Below are 21,609 nucleotides of genomic sequence, written 5' to 3' on the forward strand. Positions count from 1 at the left end.
TAGATATATTCCTTTTATTTTATTCAGGCAATGAAAGGCACAGTACAACTTTCCTAAATACAAATTGATTTTTAACCAGACTGAGCTGTGCATTCATCAGCTTTCATAATGATCCAAGAATATTTAAAAGTAGACACGTTTATGAGTATTGCTCGTTAAATTCTTTCTACAGAGTAATGATTTCATTAAACTTCTCATTTAAACAAAAGTCAGGCTGTGTTTGTGGGCACAAATACTAATAAGCAGGAAATGGAATTCTTTTGCTGAAAAGAAAATCTGAATTTCAACTCTGTTCCCTTTTTTGTGAAGAAAAATAAAAATCAGTAAGACAGCTTCAGCATCTAAGATAAGAATGGTCGAGTATGGGAAAAAAATGCTTGGGTGAAGAGTAATTTTATTATAAATTAAAAATTACTAACACGATAAGTCAAAATTTCAGGGTTTCATAAAATTTAAGTAATTTATTTAACTTTAGTCCATACTGTAGAAGACTGGTGTTCATGCCAAAAAAATACAATGGTTATAATTGTACTCTGATACATTTCAAATGGAAAGCTTTCTGCAGACATAATTTTGGCTTCAAGACTGGAACACTTTCTTGGCATTGAAAGGGCATTTGATTCATCGGGTGTTTCACAATGTATCACTAAAAAGACCTGGTGAGCAGCCAGTTCCCTATAGGGTAATTTTTCCATCCAGATGCAAGTGCTATCAGAGGCCCTCGTCAGCTAAACTAATTATGATCTTGCATTTGCTGATGCCTGCTCACTCTAACGTTCGACATCCTCCATTAATCATCAATACAAGGAAAATGAATGAAACGTAAAGAAATGAGGGCTGGTAAGCTGCACAGCCATAAAAATCTGAAATGAGTGCAATAATTTAACAAGATTGGGGAAATGTTTTTAGTGAGCACAAAGTCAGGCTAACAATTGCCCTTTCAAACCAAGAACACAATTTCATTAGTACAGCAGGTTGTGCTACTTTAAGGTGATACAATAAAATCTAGATTGTCATCAAGATAATCTCTCTCTCACCCTGTTACATCATTCCTTACTATGTCTCTTAAATCAGAAACAGTAACGCACTACATTTTTCTCAATTTGGGTAGGGGGAGAAATAAATAGTAGTTGATGTCCTTCAGCCAACAAAATCTAACATTGTGTATTCAAGACACAGCTCACTCTGGCAAGGCACACTTACCTCCAAGTGAGCTAGAGCTCCCAAATCTTTTTGTGGTTGCATATCCTTGCAAAACTTCACCTGGCTGCTGAAATATTTTCCTAAAGAGTACAATGAAAGCTTCACTAAGCTAACCCCAATTTGGTCCACTTGAAGGGTGAGAAGTTTCCAAGCGGAAATGACTGTATATGGCCAGGATTCAGACACAACTGCATAACTGTTCCTTCCCGTTCCTACTTTTTGTCTGTCAGTCTATGGTTTCGTGGTGTGGTATATTAAACAAGTGGAGTCTTAATCTGAGTAAGTCTTCCCAGACTTTCATTTCTGTTTGTGTTACTTGAGTTTGAGAAATATCCCCTACAAAGTCATAGAAGACTTTCACAATATAGAGAGTACCTTAGAGTTTATAATCTGTATTCACATACACCTGAATGGTGACAGAAGGTGTTACAAGACTGAAATCCTGACCCATGTGGAACTAGTGTATGTTTAAAACATTGAGAAAAGGAACTCCTATTATATTTTCACTTTCACTTAGAGAAAGATCTGATTCAGATTGGGTATCGATTGCAATGAAATAATATAATGTTGACAACAAGATACAAAATATCAAGTTGCAGCTATCTGCACCAAAAACATGCACCTGTGTTTATCTAGTACATACGAACTATTTCTAGAAGTCCAAAGAAGTTCAGCTAGACATCCTTCTCTAAATTTAATGTAAATTTATCTTTCTTTACCTTGTTGGTCTCTTATTTCTGTGTCATTTAAAGACCTTACAGAAAAATGCACAATAATTTTTCCCCTGCCTAAGTGTTCCAACAAAGAGTAACATACACTAATGAAGTAAGAATTAAATCACCTCTAGAAAATCTTAAATCCTGTTGCTTTGCTGTTTTTGTTGTTGTTTAACACAGCTTTCTGTAGTGGGGACGCAGAGCTTTAAAATGGGCTTCCTGGGATGAAACAGGACTGCGGTAGAATCAGACAACGTATTATGACTCCTCAGATCCCACTAACTACAGAATTGACCTGCTTGTACACCTGAGACATTTTGATCATGGCTTCAAGAAAAAATGGAAGCTGTTTTTAAAGGCCTGCAATGCTTGTAAGTCATCTTCTCCCAAATCAATATGGGTACTTTTTAAAAACAAAACAAAACAAAAAACAAACAAAAACAAACAAACAAAACAAACAAACAAACAAACAAAAAAAACAGGCCTTTACTTTCCATCTTTCCATATCAAGACTTTTATAAAGCTTATTAGCCAACAGAAATGATAAATAGTTGCTTTTTGTCCTTGATGGTAATTAGTGATGATAATTCTACTTCATGAGTCTGTTTGGCTTTGCATATCCAGCTTTTGTATCAGTCAGTAACAATACTGCTGTATTTTTCCAGTAGTCTTAAAAAGGAACTGACCTTTGAGCTCCAATTCAGTAAAATCTGCCCCGCGGTGATGGCCCACAGCCTCAAAAACGCCAGCCATGTGCTCAAGTGTTCTGCTAAGAACAAACCTCAGCCAGCATTTGAAAGAAATATGGAAGCTTTTCCTCTCTTTCAAACATGAACACACACTTATCATGGTTAAACGATCTCTTAATATCAGCCCAGAAAAGGTAAATTGACAGAAGTAATCACGGTTGGCCACAGTCTCAAATTAATGCCACTGGCACTAACTGGAGGTATTCATGAAATTTTCCTGTACATCCTTGTAAGAATAAACCAGAAGGGTCTAAATAACTAAAATATGTATTTACTAAGTCAAACTTTAATCATCTGGAGCTTTATAACCGCTTCGTTACAATCACGAATCCTGAAGGGGCCAGTGCAGCAAAGAGCCTGCCTGTCTCTATTTCCATTCCAGTTCCTGGGTCTGGGCATTTAATATCACGATTGTCTCAAATCACATTGGGCTGAAACTTGGCACATGTTTTTTTCTCAGCCCAGATGTAACCTTATTTTCATTGTTGTTGTTTTTGTACTGAAAACTTTATTTAAATCACTTCAGCTGTTTATAATTTGTAGATTGGCCCAAACTGGGGTGGGGGTAGGTGGGTGAACAGGGTAATTTCAAGTTTCTCAGATAACTGTCTAACAAACCTACAGCCACAGTGGTGTTGCTCTCAGGGGGGAAGGGGAAGTATGCACACATTTTAGTATTTTATTAGTAGCAAAGCAACAAATGGATTATTTTTTTATGTAACTTAGGTATGAAAGTTTGTAATTGTTCACTGAACATATACTGCAGATCTCTCTACTGTTTTCCCTAAGTAAGAACCATACTGAAAGCATGTAATTGCATAACAACCCTTGATATGCAGAGTATTTACTCACATTTTTTATGGTTTCATATCTTGACCATTTCAAATTGAACAAGTCTGAAACCTGGTATACATATCATCAAGTCTGAATGGTCAACGTTTTTAACTCCTTAAACAATTTTCACTAGTTACAAGACTTCATTTAAGTAAGGGAGTTATTATTAGTAATTTTTGCTAGCCAATAAAACAGCAGAGAATACGGTAAGAAGTTATTTATTCAGGCACATTGACAGGATCATGCCCTTGTTTTTCACACAAAACTGTTTTAGATTTTAAAAAAGATGTCATGCAGTTTATACAATTTCAAATTTTGTAGCCATGCGGAAGAGTCATTACACTTTGCAGTTACACAAGAATACTTTAAAATGTACTGAACTTTCAGATAGTATTTCAATGGAACTTCATTTAGCAAAATACATATTTTAAAAGCCAAAAATGCTGCTCAAGAACTGTGGCTTTTTAGCTAGCTAGACTAAGCAAGGGTGCCTGACACTCTTCTAGTGCCAAATACATCCTGTTTTCAAAATTTCTGCCAGAAGATGCTTTTAGAAACTCAAATAGGCTCCTCAGGCGTCAGCCAAGCATTTTTCTTACATCACCCTCTTGGTTTTGGACATAACAAAACTCGTCTTTTTGCAGATTACTTTCACTTCCCCACAACAAATGACAATACGATGAAGCCTGACTGGATTTTTTGACCATCTCTGGCTTTCCTACCATGACAAAAATGGAGAACATCGTATTTGCCGGTCCACAATATAAGATGCAGAGAAATCATAAATGCAAGGATAAGCATATGCCTGACCCACTTCCAGAGACAAAGCTGGAGACTACAACCATATAGGCCTCGCTGAAAGAGGGCTAACCACTGGCTCTGGATGCTCTCTGGCAGCACGGGAGGTCCAGAGGGGAAGTGCCAGGAAGCCTGCACAGCCTTGGCTCAGTGTGAGCCAGGTGACTCTCCGTGGTCAGCACCAACTGTAAGCAGATGGCCTCAGACCCATAGTCGCCCGTCTGCTGCCATGTGGTTCAGAAAAAAAGACGTTTATGGCTTCAGCTGTATATGCTGCGTTTGCACTGCTGTGATTATTTTGGAGTTTCTTGCTTTACACCTGCAGGTCTTTCCAGGTATTGTGTCCACTACTCACCCTTATATGAGGCAGCCTTTAGTTTTCTGTGTTTTGGAAAGGCTGAGATTAACTGAAGTTTAAGACCTGGGCAGCAATGCACCATCTGGATATTGGAATAAGTGCTACTTTTTCAGTTTAGGATAGGAAAATAATCTTTTATCCCTCTTTTCTTTTGGCTGCAGGGGCACTCAGACCTTCCTAAACGTGTTTAATCAAAACCGCTTTCTCTCTCAACTATGAAAATAGCCACAACTATGTCCCTGTAAAGTTTCACATTTTAAAATTTTAGTTGCTTTTGCTGTAACTATGTCTAAATTAAAAAGAAAGTCATTGGGCTTTCTTCCCTTCATAACTTGGAAAGCTTTCAGGAATAGACCAGGCACAGCAAATTTTCAACCCCAAAGTGTAAGTTGTCAGAAAAAGAGAAACACATAAGGCAGAGTGTTAAAGTAGATCTTGTTTTCAACCTCAGCTATGAGTTAACAGATGCCTCTTGAAGTCAATTTAATGTGCCAAATCCAAAGTCTTCATCTAAGAAATTTTCAAGAACAATTACATTAGAGAGCTGTATTTGAAAGACACATAAGAAAGAAGTTAGGAAAGGCAAAGTAGAAATAAAGTAGAAATGTCAAGAGTAAAGTTAAAATTATATACCTAATTCATACAAAATGTTTAGTAGAATTTTAATGCTTTATTTTAACAGCATATTTTATGATATGTGCTGCATCACAAACTTAATGACAGGAATCAGGGGTTCTTTAGAGAGTCAAAAAAAACAAAACAACAACAAAACAGACTTACTGCTAACATCACTGTTAACAGTATTAAACATCACTGTTTCACTACCAGTACAGTCTTTCAGAATTCTAACCCTGATTTCCTTAGAGAGTATAAATATTTTCATGTGCACGTAAATTGCAATTATTTTTTTTTTTAACAGCAGCAAAAATGCAAATGAGTAATTTTGTCCCAGCATCTGTAGCATTCACCTGTATTTTATAATGCTGCCTTAGAGACAGTGACACTTCACTACTTAAAAAAAAACAAAACAAGAAAACTAAAAACCCCACCCATCCCCAAATAAGCACAAACAAACAAACAAAAAAACAACAAAAAGACAATACAGGCAAGTGAACTCCAATCTCTTTGTCTTACTAAGAAAGAAGAATTTTGCATGATTGCTACCAAAGTAAAACATTGGCTGATTAAAATAAACAAATAAATTTAAGACTCTAGATATGCAAAGAAACCATGAAATCAGCTGCTGCTGAATCTCTTTACCTTTATTTCCTCACCCCAGCTACAGAACACCCAACCTTTGTCAGTGCAAAAGGACCTGGACCAGACACCTTTAGCCAGAGCCTAAACTCCACAAGCAGGAATTCACCATCGTTTTAACCAGCTGTTAAGAGCCATATGCAACTATATATGATCACAATACACTTTCCAAGAAAACGTTCTTGAGTTATTAATTTTCATTCATTTGAGCATTTATCTGTGAAAATTATGCACTTCGCAGTGCATCTCCTTGTTAATTCATATAGGGATGGAGGGTAATTTCTGTTTCTCCCTCAAGATCTGTGGTGGCAAAAATATGAAGCAATATAACTTTTTGTACAGGTTCGACTTCCTTGTCACAGTTAGTGGCAGTTCATTTTTAAATGCAATGTGTGAAAAATATGTGTGATCTGCTGTTGGGCCAAATTATTATATACAGACTAAATAACCAGACAAATACATATTTAAGGCATGAAGCATTTGTAACGAACAGTGAGAGACATTTTCTGGTGAAATTGCATGTTAATCTGGTTCACAATGAGTTAAATATTGAATTTTGCTGGAAAGCGGCTTCCTTCAACTACCTTTTACTAACATATTTTTGAGGCCTGATCCTCAAATTCACATAAACTGATCATCTTTAGATCTCTGTCAGGGCTTTAAACAACAGTGACTGCAGTGTGACATGATCTCTCTTCTGCTGCATTTTGCTACTGACTTCCAGCAGTATGACACAGATCTCCATGGAGCCAAAATGAAAAATAATTTTAAAAGTTTTATTCACACAAGTGACAAAAAAAAAAAGGGGGGGGGGGGGGGGGGGGGAGAAAAAAAAAAAAACAAATCTCTAATCTTGCATTTCACTAACAATAATGATGTCGTTTTGCAATAACCAAACCCTATTCAAGAGGAATAGAAATTCTCTCTCCAATAACTCACCGAGTCAATTACACAGGAAAGTACTGTAATGGGCTGTCCCCCGTCAAACAGCTCACGTACATGACTTCCTTCTCAATTACCAACTTGTCTGCATTGCCATCTGTAAAAACGAACACATACCTTGTGCTGCCAGTTTCTGCTCTTGCACTTCCATTAGTGGAACTGGCTGCAGCTGCTCAAGAAGAAAGCCCTGATTGTCTTTGTTTTCCCAAAACGCAGCACTATTTTTCTAGATTCCTTGTGCCTATCGACTCAAGTAATGTGCTATCTCTGCTGAGGTGTGTTCACAAATATTTAAACTACAGCCTGCCTAATTTGTGTCCTGTTTTTTCTTTACAGTTTACCGCCTGGCACAATAAAAAGCTGCCAGCAGCATCTCTCAGCATCTTTACAAAAAATACGATGTTAGTACCACAACAAGTTTAATCAGCTTTTTTTAAGAACTGCTGCAAAAAATTGCTAAGTTTCTGTCTAAGCTTCTTCCCAACTTTTTAAAGCAACTAGACCACTCAGGCAATTTTAGAGCAGTACTTACATGAAGTACTTACATGAAGTAGCCAAAAATAAGATTTATATGAAAAGTCCAACTTAGGAATAATAGCTTTTCTTACTAAAAAAAGGGGTAGGTAGATGTATTAGTGTATAAGCTGGACAGAGGGAGCCCGGTTTGGGAACTGTGATCCTTGCCCCTAAATAATATAAACTTTCCTCCACTGGCACTCTGCAGAAACAGATTCATGCAGCAGTTGCGATTCTGAGTGGCTGCCTGAAAAATCAGCGCCTGTTCCCACAGATTGCTGCTCCTTCCTGCACACTGCCTTCTTCCAAACGAACTAAGCTGTTGCTAGCGAGCGAACCTAAGAAAAAGTCATTATGAGCCCCTTGTATTTTTCTAATTTACAAACATTATAACACAGACAAAATTAGACTGCTGCTCTTCTGTTCAGTCACTGCATAGAAGTAGTATTCTCAGAACAGCCCTAAGCATGCTGAAAGAGACATCGAGAAAACTGGAAACGCTTCTGACTTTCATTTCTTGGCACAAAGCAAAAATATCCAAGCCCTGCTGTCTCCAATAGGGAAACTAAATCAATAGTTAGACTTTGTTATAAACAGGCTCACTTTCTGAGATAAAGAGCCAGTTATGAAGGTGCCTAAACATGGAATTAGGTGCTTAAGTTTAGGCATCAATACTGGAGGATTTATGTTTAAGAAGGCACCACCCCGAGTATCCCTCCTTTCATGAAGTAATCTCACTCATCAAATGAATAGATAAAAACGGAGCAAAGATACATCCATATTTCCTTAAACACCCCCCAACTTTGACATGGTAGAAGAACCAGACAGCATTTGCAGATCTCAGCTAAGAGCCAATATGTAACTCTACATATGATAGTAATTGAGGGTCCCAATCCCGCAAGTACTCTGCTGTACGAATGAGCACAAAGCTGCTGGAGTTCTCAGCTTCTGGCATCTGTTCCCACTTCCATAGAAATCAGATGGGCAAAATTAAGTTTTGAGGGGGAAAAAAAATCACAGACATTTAAAAAACATTCCCTGACCTTATTAAAGTCCACGTGATCTCTATTTATATAGAAAATGGCTCAGAAAGCCAGCAGCTGAGAGGAGGAACTCTCATTTGTAGATTTTGGCTGAGGGCTGCCAAAATCAGCAGGGGAAAGGCTCCTCGGGGGTAAAAATTTCAAAAGCCATTAAGTGTCATAGAAGCCTCAGTCCCACTGACTTTTGATCACCTACATCCTCCCAAATTTGCACCCCAAATCTGGAAATTACCCTGGAAGAATAATTTCTATTTCTAAGTTACAAAATGAGGATCTAAAGTTTTAATGGAAGTCTTCAGGACTCAGGGAGGAAATGTCAATTAGGTGTCTACTTCTTGGTGAGAACCAGTGAGGTTCATTCACCTGGTACTTGTACTTTAAAAAATTCCCCTTGGGACCATTAATTTTAATTAAAGAAGAAGCATAACAAGAAAATGTTTCTTATGGACAGATATACCTTACACACTTCTTCAGGAACTGAAGTAACTATAATTTGAGTCTCACACAGTCCCCCAGAGAAAGCTGTTACTAGGGAGGGATCCAAAGCTGATCCAAATGTCCACCTATTATTTTCAATACATTTATGACTGCACTCTTACTGCCGATCTTGTTACGTGCTGTTGCTAGAATGTCTTCCATTCAGAAAAATCAACATTTGCCAACCCATACCACACAATTACCATAGTTATTTCCTATTGTAAGCTTAGGGAGAAACTGTGGTATCCCAGATACCACCGTGTGGTAAATATTGAAAAGTAGTGGCCTTTTTATAATGGACATTTTCATCTAATCCAATCCATTTCAAACACTTCCAAAGAACAAGACAATATAGCAGAGTCTGTGTCTAAGTGGTTGCTTCAAACATAATAATCTTATTTTGTCCTGCAATCCCACTTTTGGCAAAAATATTTGATGGCTTCCTTTTTGAAGCTTTAGAAAGTAAGAGTGGGCCAGATCAATGTTCAGTGTTACAGCCATATAGGAAGATAATGGGGTAAAAAAAGAAAAAGAAAAAAAAATGTGCTATCCATAGCTTTTGTGTTTGTATTTTTTAAAGTTAACCCACCTAAAACAGCTAGCATCCTCCCATGTTGCATCGGGCAGAGCATCACCAGCAGGTTAAGGAAGGTGATCCTTCCCCTCTGCTCAGCCCGGTGAGACACATCTGGGTCCTCTACCTGGTGCTGTGCTCCCCAGTGCGAGAGAGACAGGGACATACTGGAGAGAGTCCAGTGTAGGGCCATAAATGTGATTGAGAGAGCAACTCTCTTACAAGGAGAGGCTACGAAAGCTGGGACTGTTCAGCATGGACAAGAGAAGGCTCAGTGGGATCTTATCTGTGGGTATAAATACCTGATGGGGAGACTAAAGACTGAGCCAGGCTCTTCTCAGTGGTGCCCAGTGACAGGACATGAAGTAAAGGCACAAACTGAAATACAGAAAATCTCATTTGGACATAACAAAAAAAACTTTTGTGCTCTAAGGGTGGTTGAACATTGGAGCAGGTTAACCAGAAAGGTTATAAAGCCTTTACCCTGGAGATATTAAAAACCCATAGGGATGCATCCCCAAGCACTCTGCTCTATCTTGACCCTGCTCTGAGCAGTGGGGTTGGACGAGGTGATCCAGAGCTGCCTTTCATACTCACTGATTCTGTGAAGCTGGTGAGCTATATGAAACTCAACGATTCTGGGTAAATTGATCCTTTCTTCAACCAAATCTTTCTTCAGTGAGAGGCTGTAGATTGTTTGTTACTTATTTGTTGTATTAATTTCTGTCCACTTTAACCTTAATTCATTTTTGAATTTGTCTACTCATTTGTCTTGAAAAATATTTGAATTTCATGGTTATAAATATTAAATTGATTAAAATAGATCAACTCAGTAATAATTTCAAAATGTTTCAGAGAACCTGAGTGAAGTATCTAAAGCAGGTTTTGCAAAAAAAAATATTCTCTGACTGTTGTTTCCTATTGAGATCCTAATGCTTACATGTAAATGAGATTCAATATAGGGTGTTGTATAGTTTTCCTTAAAAATGCCATTAAGATGAGAAGGAGAATAGAACAACTGTTCCACATTTTGGAGACATTTCTCCTTAAATAGTGTTTATGTACTGCAAGCATCCCTTCCATAAACAAACCAGGTCTTTGGAACAAGTGAACACAATCTCTGAAGAATCTTTACCAGCTTCTATTTCTGGTACATGATGCACTGTGAATTTTAGGCCAACATGGGCATATGGTCTCCTAGTTTGATAGGAAACATTTCATGGAATTCAAGACAGAGCCACGGCATAATGACTGAAGACCTTAAAATCTGTGATATAACACAAGGTTTAAAAGAAAGAAGAAAAGAAAAAAAAAAAAAAAAGAGAGAGAAAAGGGAGAAAAAAAAAAAAGAGAAAACCAGATTTCCTGATACAATGCTAGGGGCAGTAGCAGCATGTAAAATACAAGAAAGAGAAAAGTCATGGTAACTGTTAGGGAGAAAAGAATACTCTGAATCCCTTATTAATCAAGCTTAACCTCATTAATTAAAATGCCTTAACCAAGCCTTAAGCTTTACTGCCACCACCACTACCCACCTGGGAGAATCACCCAGTAGGGAAATCATTTATATATATATATATATATATATATATATATATATATATATATATATATATATAATAATAAACAGTATTTAGCTTAATAGCATTCATGCAGGATTTTCTGCTTTAGCAACCCTAGAAGCTGGTATGTCCTCTGTTCTTTTTGTACTCATTCACATCAGCACCAACAAATACCGTAACTGCGCAGCACTGATTCCAGCATCTGTAGACTAATTTTTATCCTACCTTGAAGAAAGCAGTTCTTCCATTGCTTAAGACACCAGCTTCAAAATCTGCATTGTCAGAATTACTGCTTTCCACCTACAGAATTCATTTCTCCAAAGGATTTGTTTCTACTGCAACTGGCAGGGTGAATTTACTGCTGGGAGCAGTCATTCTCTTCAGTGGCATACACTTGACAATAGCAGTACGAGAAAGAAACGCAACTTAGTGGGGATTTCCATCATAAGCTCTGCAGGCTGAGGAAGAAATGCACCCACCCTGTCTCACACTCGGGCTTCAGTTCACAGTTCCGCAGAGGACTGAAAAATGGCATTCACAAATTGAAGCTGGAACAAGAGGCACAACGAAATCCCTCCTGCAACCCTTCAGTTAACTTGTTTTTCACATCTTCTGGAGGCTTCTTAAAAGAAGCTGATTGCACAGCACTGCCTTGTAAAACAAGCTCTCAGCTTCCTTTCTCAAGGGGCATCAGCTAACCCGCTCCACAGCCTTGTTCGTGGGCAGCTGTGGCTGGGTCTGTGTGGTAACTGCAGAGGTGAGGACCACTGGGCTGCCTAAAAGTGATCACTGAGTATGTGCAGGCCTAGGGCAGGAACTCAAGGACGAACTGTTTGGGTCTGTTCCACTGATCAATACACCAGATTTTGCTATATAAGCAAAAAAACAGTGAGCAAACAGTATCCCTTTTCCCTTAATTCTACTGCTTGTATCACAGTTCATCTGATTTTAAGCAAGACTCCAGAAGGCCTAAATACACAACTCTGAAATAAAAAGAAACCTCTACCTTAAGATATGCCATACACAATCGTAGCTGCTAACAGGCTATATTCAAAACCATTTTGCTTTACTGACGGAACAAAAATCCTGACAGTTTATGAATTCACCTTTCAATTTAATTCAGGTTTTCATTAACAGTGAATGTCAAATTGTTTTCCCTCCCTTTCTTAATCTTTATCACCTACTGGAATCCTTAAGAGTGAGAAGGAAAAAGATGCACACCAAAAAGAAACGCATTAATAATGACATGACTTTTCTCTAGGGGGAAAAAAAAAATCTTCCATTTCATCAGCATCTTTGCCAAAAGCTCTCTTTCAGGAACTGAAAAGAGAAGGGGCTTTATTTCCTACATATATTTTATAGGAAACATTTTTTGGTTCTGTGTCATGGACTAGGATTTCACACCTTAGTGGCGAGTCATAGGGAAATGGACATGGCAATGGAAACTTCATGGCTGTGAAACCCTGATAGTAAAATCAGCAGGAAGATGAGGAAGGTGTGGGGAACACTGAATGATTCATGCAGTAACAAACTCTGGACCTTCTGAGGAGATTTTCGGATGGCTGCCAATGCTACCTGCCTATGACCAGTATCCTGGACCTTCTGAAGAAGGATTTAAATCCAGGCATGGTACACAAGGAGTCCTGCTCTTTTGAATAATACCAAAATATGTAAGTGGATGTGACGTGTATTTTTATAAGAAAACATCTTTTTAAATCAGGTCACTTCTACCAATGAGTTATACCTCTAAAAAAAAATCCTGACAGATAAATACCAGGCCCTGTTTCCTTTATTAACAGTTTGAGTTAATGAGGGAAAAAACTTTCAGAAGTTACTACAGAGCAGTGCAAATCTAAGCATCTTAGCTAGAACATTCAACAAACCTGTATTTTGCAACTAACTCTTTCTTTGCCAAATCAGAGAGGAAATCCTTTCCCTTTTCATACCCAACATACCTCCACCACATGCATGACACACAAGGACAGAAGATGGTAGAAAACAGTGAGAACCTATAGAACTAGCACTAATCTGATCTCCATCTGTTTTAGACAAAACAGAACAAAAGGAAAAGAAAAGAAAACTGATTGCACCAAGCTTTACTTTTGCTATTCTATTGTTACTTCTTGGCTGATTTTACTATGAATTTGCCATGATCTACCTCGGGAGCCCTGGTATGTGTGGCAATGTCAGGGTAGACCTGGGAGATGTTATCTTCAAGATGGTCTATGTAATTGTGCATTCCAGGAATGAAAGCCCTAGCACTGTAGTACACATCACACGCACAGCTGGGGCTGAAATTTCTACTACATTTCAGTGATTAATGGCCTCGGAATGAAATACAAGTTTCCTACTGAATGTTGCAATCTCCCTACAAATTTGGCCTTGTCTGCTATTTACTGGCTGGGTGTCGGAGCACTGAAAGATCAGCATTGCTCAAACCACCGAGTCCTATCCCTGGTACAGAGGCAAGGGAGCAAAAAGCTGGGCAGCACAGCGCAGCGAGGCAGGACTGTAGCAGTCAGCTGCAGACACTAGAGGGTACTGCAAGGGCACCTAAAGGATCATGCGATGGCAAGGGATAAAAGAAAAAATTGGGAACACCACTTGGCAACTGGAAATAGCTATTTCCAAGGTAGATCAACTTAAAAAAAAACCTATCTCCATCTTGACTTCCAAGCGGGAAGTACTGGCAGTCGCAGTGGCACATGCCACCAACAAGCCAAGCAACTCACGCCTCTATGGTTCATTTTTAAACCCTGTGCAATCTGTGGATCATGAGTCACACAGCCCCTTCTTACACAAAAGGCCAAACAGCCACAAAGAGAAGAGTGAGAATGAAATTCCTATGGTTTTAGCGGTGGTTACTCACAGAAGGCAAGATGGGGATCCCCTTGTTTATGAACAGCATCATGTGAAGCTACAGGGCTATTTAAGCAGTAAAGTAGTTAAAAAAAAAAAAAAAAAAAGGAGAGAGAGAAAGTCTATCAAAACCTGAGCTTTTAATTAGTGAAGAAATAGAAAATTAGAATATATTAGAATAGAAATACAAAAACTAGGGCTATACTTAGCAATCATACCTTGAAGAAATCTTAGCCACCACTTTTTCTGAGTTTATCTATTAAACACTGCTATTCTGTAGAGAGTAAATAACTGCCAGGAAATCTACTGCACATATTTCAATATTCTCGTATTTTTAAAACACACAACCTTTTTCATGCACAACTATCCTTTAATGCGTCTGCCTGAGTTTCCGTGCTTTGCACGGAGTAGCAAGAAGGGATGTTGGATGATGCTTGTACTATAGTCTTAATTTCTACCTGATTTCAGTAATAATTGTGATCAACCGGTGCATTCCATTATTGCCCATCCTTCTTTTTCCATTTCATCCATTGATCAACTAGTTAATAGGAGAATAGGAAGAAAATTTGTGTGCAGTGAATAGCACAACATTTCAACTAGACACAGAAGTGAACAAATAATAGAATAGTTGGTAATATCCAGAAAAAAACGTTAACATTAACTAGGTTTACTTTTCACTCTATTTAAATAAAAAAATGTAAAGTTTCTGTATTTTAGTCTCAGCCAATTTTGGGCCACACTGAATGTTAAATAAACTATTATTTAATCAAATACAGGCATATTAGTCTCACTCCTGCTGACAACTTCAATTAGAGTATTTTTGCTTCATACCAAAAAAAAAAAAAAAGGAAAAAGAAAAAAGAAAAAGCTCATGATCTTTAAACTACTATGGCTTCTGCACAACATCTGGTTACAATTTTTTATATATTCAACCATCAAACTTCTATCTCCACAAAACAGTTTATTCAAGATTTGTTTTAATTATCCTGCATTGCAAGCTTCATATGTCTTTGAAAAGGGGGTGAAAAGATTGCTCACGAAGCAGACAGATGCAAACTGAAAAGGATTGTACATTGAAAGATGCTTTTGAAACAAGTTTTTAAAAATGATAAAAACCTTTATTTCATTGCCAGGAAACAAGTGCTACTTTAACTGTTTCATTACACAATACTTCTTGGCTTGTTCATTAGCTATTTTAATGTATTTTTTGTTAGATCCTAGGATTAAGGCAATCTTTACTAGCACTTTCATTGGAGCCATGCAAGTTTCAAATACATCTTTTCTCTTTTTCTCGCCAATGCCACAGTGGGAACACTATATTTCTAAAAGTGCTAGCTTAAAACAGAAAACATAGCAAAGAAAGCATCTGAATGTGATAAAGTAGAAATAAAAATGAACTTTATGGCCTTTATGGCAGCACAGAAAGGCCTTGCTCCTACAAAAACAAAAAACAACAAAAAAAAAGTGCTGAATTTTGAGCATGGGAAAGATCTAATTTATTTTCATAAGCCTATTCACCTGTGTAAAGTTAAGCACATCCATAAGCTTTTGCAAGATTGGACCTAAGACAAAAATTAAGAAAATGCCTGGGGTTCTGGTTTTATTAAATGCTAGAGCCTCAGTCAGCAAAAGGGACATAACAGCACTTTTCTTAAATGGCTCTTTGGGTGCTATAGCAAATCAATGAGTCATCACCACAGATAGAAACTGCTTGTCTTTCATGGTGGAATCATTGCAAACTTTGGAGAATATGAAACTTCTTATTCATTTGTTTGTGTTACATATATGGATTAATAGCAAAGCAATATGGAAAGTTATTATTTATTTTATGAGGTAACTGCTTTGAAATCCAGTAAATGAAACTCCTTTTTCCTGTTTTTCAGTCAGTCAGCACCCATCTTTCCAAGATGGGATGGATATTCAAGCTAACTTCAGGGTTTTTTCTGGAGTATGGTTTGGTTGCAAAAGCATGGATTAGCCTACACATGGAATGTTATTTTTCAAGATTCTTTTTTTCCTTAAAGATGCTCCAGTGAAGCCAGCAGAAGACATAGCTGCAAAAGCACAGCTTATATCCATGGTCTGCTTGTGAACAGTTGAGCGTCACTGGCTCCAAATCCCAGACAGCAAGGCAAACCCTTTTGAGTTTGGTACTGGAACAACATACAGCTTCTTTTTAAGATTTTTAATGAGGACACTATTCGTGTATTAAGGAGGGCCTGAAGAGATTAATTTATTTGGTTTCTGGGAGATACTCTGGTATTAAGCCCGTGATACAGTCATGTCTCTGAATCAGTGACCACCAGCCACCAATGGGTCAACACACATGCACTGAAACACCAAAATTTGTCAGTCCATGGCCAGCCATATCACAATGAGTCTAATCCCTGGAGCCTACTTAATTAATTAGGACCTTTGAGCTCTGGGCTGACTTGCTCAGTTCTGGGCCCTGATTTCATTGAGGCTGTAAGACCTGCTGGAATGGTTTCCCTCAGTTACAGTAATATTTGACACTGCTTGTAACCAAAACCAGGAAAATATGGAAGAATGCCAAACTCCAGCAGTATTCAAATTGCTGCTACAAGGCCACTGCTTTTCACAAAGACCTGTCTGGCACTGAGGATGATGTTAGAGAGGAAGCTTCACTTTATCTGAACCAGTCTTTCATTCTCACTTTCAGAATCTCATGGTTGCGCAGAGCTAGCTGGGACAACAGAGATGTGACTGCCCACACCGGTTAGAGTTACCATCTCAGAATATCAGCAAAAAGGACTTGCTGGGCCCATGCTGATTAAAGTGAGGAAGCATGAATTGTCACTGTCCTCAGCGACACAGCCTGTGAACAAAGGGCTTCAGTATTCACTGCCTTCTTTCATTTCAGGTATGAAGAGCACAAACATGACTGAGCACAAAAGGAAGCAGCTGGTGAAGTGATCTTTTGCATATGCACCCCCTGACATGCAATTCCAATCCACAATCAAAAGGTACATTTTTAGTGCGGTGGGAATTTAGACACGTGATTTTGATTAATGTTAATGCAAGTCGTGTGGCCAAATCCCTGTACACTACTTTGAGAGTTTATTCCAAAACTGAAATATCATTAAGGTTGCAACATAAACCAGTAAGGCTAGGAAATGACACTTCGTTAGTAGCTTATTCATTGTGAGTACCATAGGTAACTTGTTGTAATGGTGTGGTACCATAATAAAGTGGTTTAAGTGTTTATATACCACCACTGTCAACTGGCTAGAAAAATAAGGTAAAGACATTCATACACACTAAAAATGGTTAGTTTCTGCAACTAGACAAATTACTGCTTTAGAATATTTAGTTATGGTGTTGAATGGGAAGATTCTGAGTCCTCTCCCCAATGACATTTGGAGATTGGCACGTGTTCTCTTTGGAGATCTATACTCATGAGCAGTTCTGCATAATGCAGGAGAACGTAAACAGAGGAAAAGAGGAGCTGAAGGGAGCAGGAATGTGTACTAAGAGTTCCTGTTTAGTCAAGCTGATAGGTAAAAGATAAACAACACAATTATTTTTGGTTTTCCCTCTTTCACCAAGGTATACTCCAGGTCTTTATAGCTATGCTATGAATACCAAATGTGTAGTGAAAAAGTCCACAGTGAGAACGGGTTTCCTGTGTGGGAGGAGGTCCCGTGTCTCCAAGAACCGCTTTTGCTGATGTCTGAAAGTGGCATTTCTGTGGTCATTCCCTTTATGCTCAGTCTGCAGAAAACTGCCAAGGCAGGTTTTTTTCTTCCCAGGGACTGAGCTAAAGCTTTTCATTTTTTTCGTCATCATGCGAAAGTCCATGGAAAGAGGAGCTCTCGAAACTTGCACATGCGGGCAACAGTAGACTTTTCACTGAAGATCAGTAGTGGCTATTTATGAAACTAATGGCTGTGGACCATAATCTGCAATAAACTACTTTTCACATCTTTGTACTGTAGAAAGAAGAGAGTGTTCTTATGTGTGCATGGGTGTGCGAGAAGAACATAGGGTAAAAAGAAAAGAGAGGAGGAGGGTACAAACAGAGTCTATAGTCAGGTGGGTGTTACTTTACAGAACAGGGTCTTACAGTAACATTTGGGAAATGGGTCTAACTTTCCATACCGTCATTAAAAGCAGATGAAATTAAAGCTGTAACATCAAATTCAGCCCTTCATATTAGATTTAGTATTAGCATTATGGATCTCAGGAATCTCGTGCTGTACATGTGTTATATTACCTCATTGCTAGTAGTAAATTATATGAAAAGATTCAAAGCTTTTAATGTAAATACTGCAAAATAAAATCTGAGAAAAAAGAACTGGTGCTTACTGGAAAGCTCTCTGGATCATAAATGTTGATCTTCGTTACACATCTATTCTCTATACTGTTTGCTATATTTCTACCAAGTTCAGAAGAGAGGACCACATGCTACTAAGACAAATTTGATTTGTAGCATATAATCTTATTTTATAAGCTCATTCAGTAGACTTATGAAATGTCCAAGTTCACTATAATGACCTACATTATGAAGTAGATTTTTTTTTCTTTTTTAAAAAAGCAATTGAACATGTCTTATAACTGTGTTTTGTTTTGTTTTGTTTTTTAACATTATATTATCTTTAAGACTAGAATAGAGGGAAACTGTCTTTTGACTTAGTACTAGAAGCAGCACAATGCAGAGAGCTCAGAGTATGTCATTTTTTTCCTTCTAACAGAAATAAATGTGTTAAGTTCCTAGGGCTCTTCAAAACGGCCTAGTAATTGAGCCTGGTTATGGTCTCATTAATGCGCAAATTTCGTTTGTCACCTTCTTTCCTTGTGGATTATATGCGTTGATTCATCAAGGCTTGTGACACCTGGTTTTCATTTGCTCTGTTTAGTGCTTCTTTCCTAATCAGTTTGTACCGGCTTGGTGTAAGAAACAGCCTGAAAGTAAATTGTACTATCCTCATGAAAAAAAAAATCATTTTTTTGTTAATATGCAATTAAATACCTTTTCACTCTTTTCATCATCTTTGCACGCTTTTCTTTCAAATATGTTTAATAACTTACTTGCTGCAACTACTCATAACATAAAAGAAGCAGACAAAACAATGTACACTTAACAGGGGAGATGTAGGTCTCTATCTAAGCTCATTATTACCAGAAGTAATTGATTTTAATTCATGTAAATGTAAGTGACAAGAATAACACAGGCAAAATTCTTTCTTGCTGGACTATAATATCCTTGTTAAGTTGTAGAGTTTAATAATGAGATGTTCTCACATAATTTTCCCTCTGCCTTCATTCTTTACTTTGCTTTTCTAAAATATGTATCACTTCAAATATTTCCATTCTGTGTGTCACTGGCAAATGCCAAAAATAAAGAAAGAGAGATCTGATAAAGATAAAGCATGACAAAAGTTTCACGGATAATTGCCTTCACATATCCAGTTCTGCTCTCATCTCTCCTAATTAGCCTCATTACCATACCTTAAGACAGACCAGCAGTCACTCAAACTCCCTGTTTTTTCTGTCAGAACTATTGCTGACAGGCAAATGGACAACACATGCACTGAGTGAGTCTATTCTAGACTATTCTTTTACATGACTAGCCTCCAGCAGAAAACACAAAACAATAGGTCCTCTATAAATGTATAATGAAAGTATACATACAGTGTGTGAATACTCAATAAATTATTGTTCTATTCATTGCTCCACCATCACTTAAAATGAGGACAATAAAAAAAATAATCGTTCTCATACACTATCATTCTCTAGAATGGCAAAGAGATCAAAAACAGCGCACTATTTCACTATGACTGATACACTCTTCTACGGCAGCCTCACTAGTCACTGAATAAAAATCACTTGAGTATAGTAAAGTCTGAATATGTCCATGTAGTACTGCTTTTAGCATGCCCACATTATCTTAGGAAGCTTTTTGTTTTTACAAACCATGTTCAAATAAAAACGCTATGACCCCTTGCTCATATTCATTTAAATTTAGCTTGTAAAAAGTATCCTCAGAAACCTGCAATAGTTCACAGAGGCACTAGAAATATTGTAATATTGAACTCCACTGGCTATCAAAACATGAAGCTGCATAGTGGGAAGTCACTGGAACACCTCACACTGCCCATTTATTTTCTATTGTCCTTTCAGTCACACATTACATTATATTCAGATACATGGTACTTTATTTTCATTTTCTCTAAGACAATTAAAAATTTCATTGTGTCTAACAATTTGGATGTTTTTTTCTATTACTACCTCCCTGTTAAACATTTTTTAGTGACTCATCGTATTTTCCTACACACTGTACCAGCAATAAAATAAGAAAGACGTGTTTCATAATTTTCCTAACATACATTCAATACTTGCTATGTCATTTACTTAAGAACTCGGCATTACACAGTTTCTGGTCTGCCCCTTCCCCAGCCAGCTCCCCAGCTCCTCAGACACAATCTTTCTTGTGATTTTATTTTTCTTTTGTATTGTGCAAGTTATGATGCAATCTCTACAGAAAAAAAAAAAAAATCAGTGAAATGGATTTTCTGCACTTTGCAGTTTGGGGAAACTAACAGTCCATTCAGCGTGACTGAAAAATACCCTGAAGGCCAATATTTACTAAGCATGGCACACACACAGGAGCCTTGTTAAAAATCCACAACAAATCTCTCATTGCAAACAAATCCAGAGGCTTGAGAGCTGCTGCAACTGTTGGAGTAATGCTGATCCTGACAGTAGAAAGCTGCTTTTTTACCAGTCTAACAGCTAGCTAGATGTCTGCTGGCTTCTCCCCAAGATTTCACTATTTCAATTTCTTCTCTTCAGGATTTATTAGGTGATGAATATATAGCAATCTATCAGAGGGATAAACAGCATCAAATTAAGGTAAGGCTGACACATCCGGGCATCCAGCACTCAAAAAACAGCGGTAAGCAACGACTAACTACTTAATGCAAATAGTCAAATAAAGCCACATGAAATTAAATGCGAGGCTGAAGTCAGACACTGTGAGGGAAAGAAATGGGTCAAAGAAGGGCTTCCAAATAACAGGAAATACTTTCAGCTTCACACATAACGTTTCAAAATGCATTTTTTCCCCCCTTCTTTCAGAGATGTCAGTGTAGAAAACAGATGAAAACACCATCTACTGGAAGAGCAAAAAATTAAAATGAAATGCAGGGACACTAATGTGTGAAAAGAAATGTTGCAGAGGAATGCAGTGCGAGTAGGGTAAACTAGGACATTATGTACACATACCACACAGCTTCAGGCGTACGAGTGGGCATGATTGAGAAGGGTATTTCCAGCAGTTGTCTCAAAAAAAAAAAAAATTATAATAATCTGCTGCTGAAATCAGTTCCTTGCATCCACCTATGCAGCCCAGCTCACACACGCTGCCCTTATGCTGCCAAGCCGGGAACTAAATTCCAGCCCAGCGAGATTAGCTGACGGGCAGGCACACTTCCACCAGATCCGTTAGGGCTGGACAAGCTTTCCCGTTGATTTTCAATGCTTCAGACACTGAAGCTATTTAATTTTACAGTGCCTCACATTCCCCTCCCTATCGTGGATGAAAGTACAACTAAACTCCAGAACTTCCATGATTATGAAGCTCTTAAAATACATATAGTTTCCCTTTTAAATATTATGAGCCTTTTACAAACACTGTGTATTAACTTATATCTTCAGTATTTCCTGCCTGTTATTTCTATTTTCCTTTCTTTTTTCAGTCT

The 21,609-nt window shown here is 37.8% G+C and overlaps 1 protein-coding gene across 6 annotated transcripts in view; it reads right to left on the reverse strand.

Annotated features, from left to right (window-relative positions):
• TRPS1 (transcriptional repressor GATA binding 1) overlaps nucleotides 1–21,609 on the reverse strand; it is a 214,380-nt gene that overhangs the window by 11,168 nt on the left and 181,603 nt on the right. The gene's annotated exons all lie outside the window — the stretch shown is intronic.

Source organism: Aythya marila (assembly GCF_965140915.1).
Source record: "Aythya marila genome assembly, chromosome: 2".
Classification (NCBI taxonomy): domain Eukaryota; kingdom Metazoa; phylum Chordata; class Aves; order Anseriformes; family Anatidae; genus Aythya; species Aythya marila.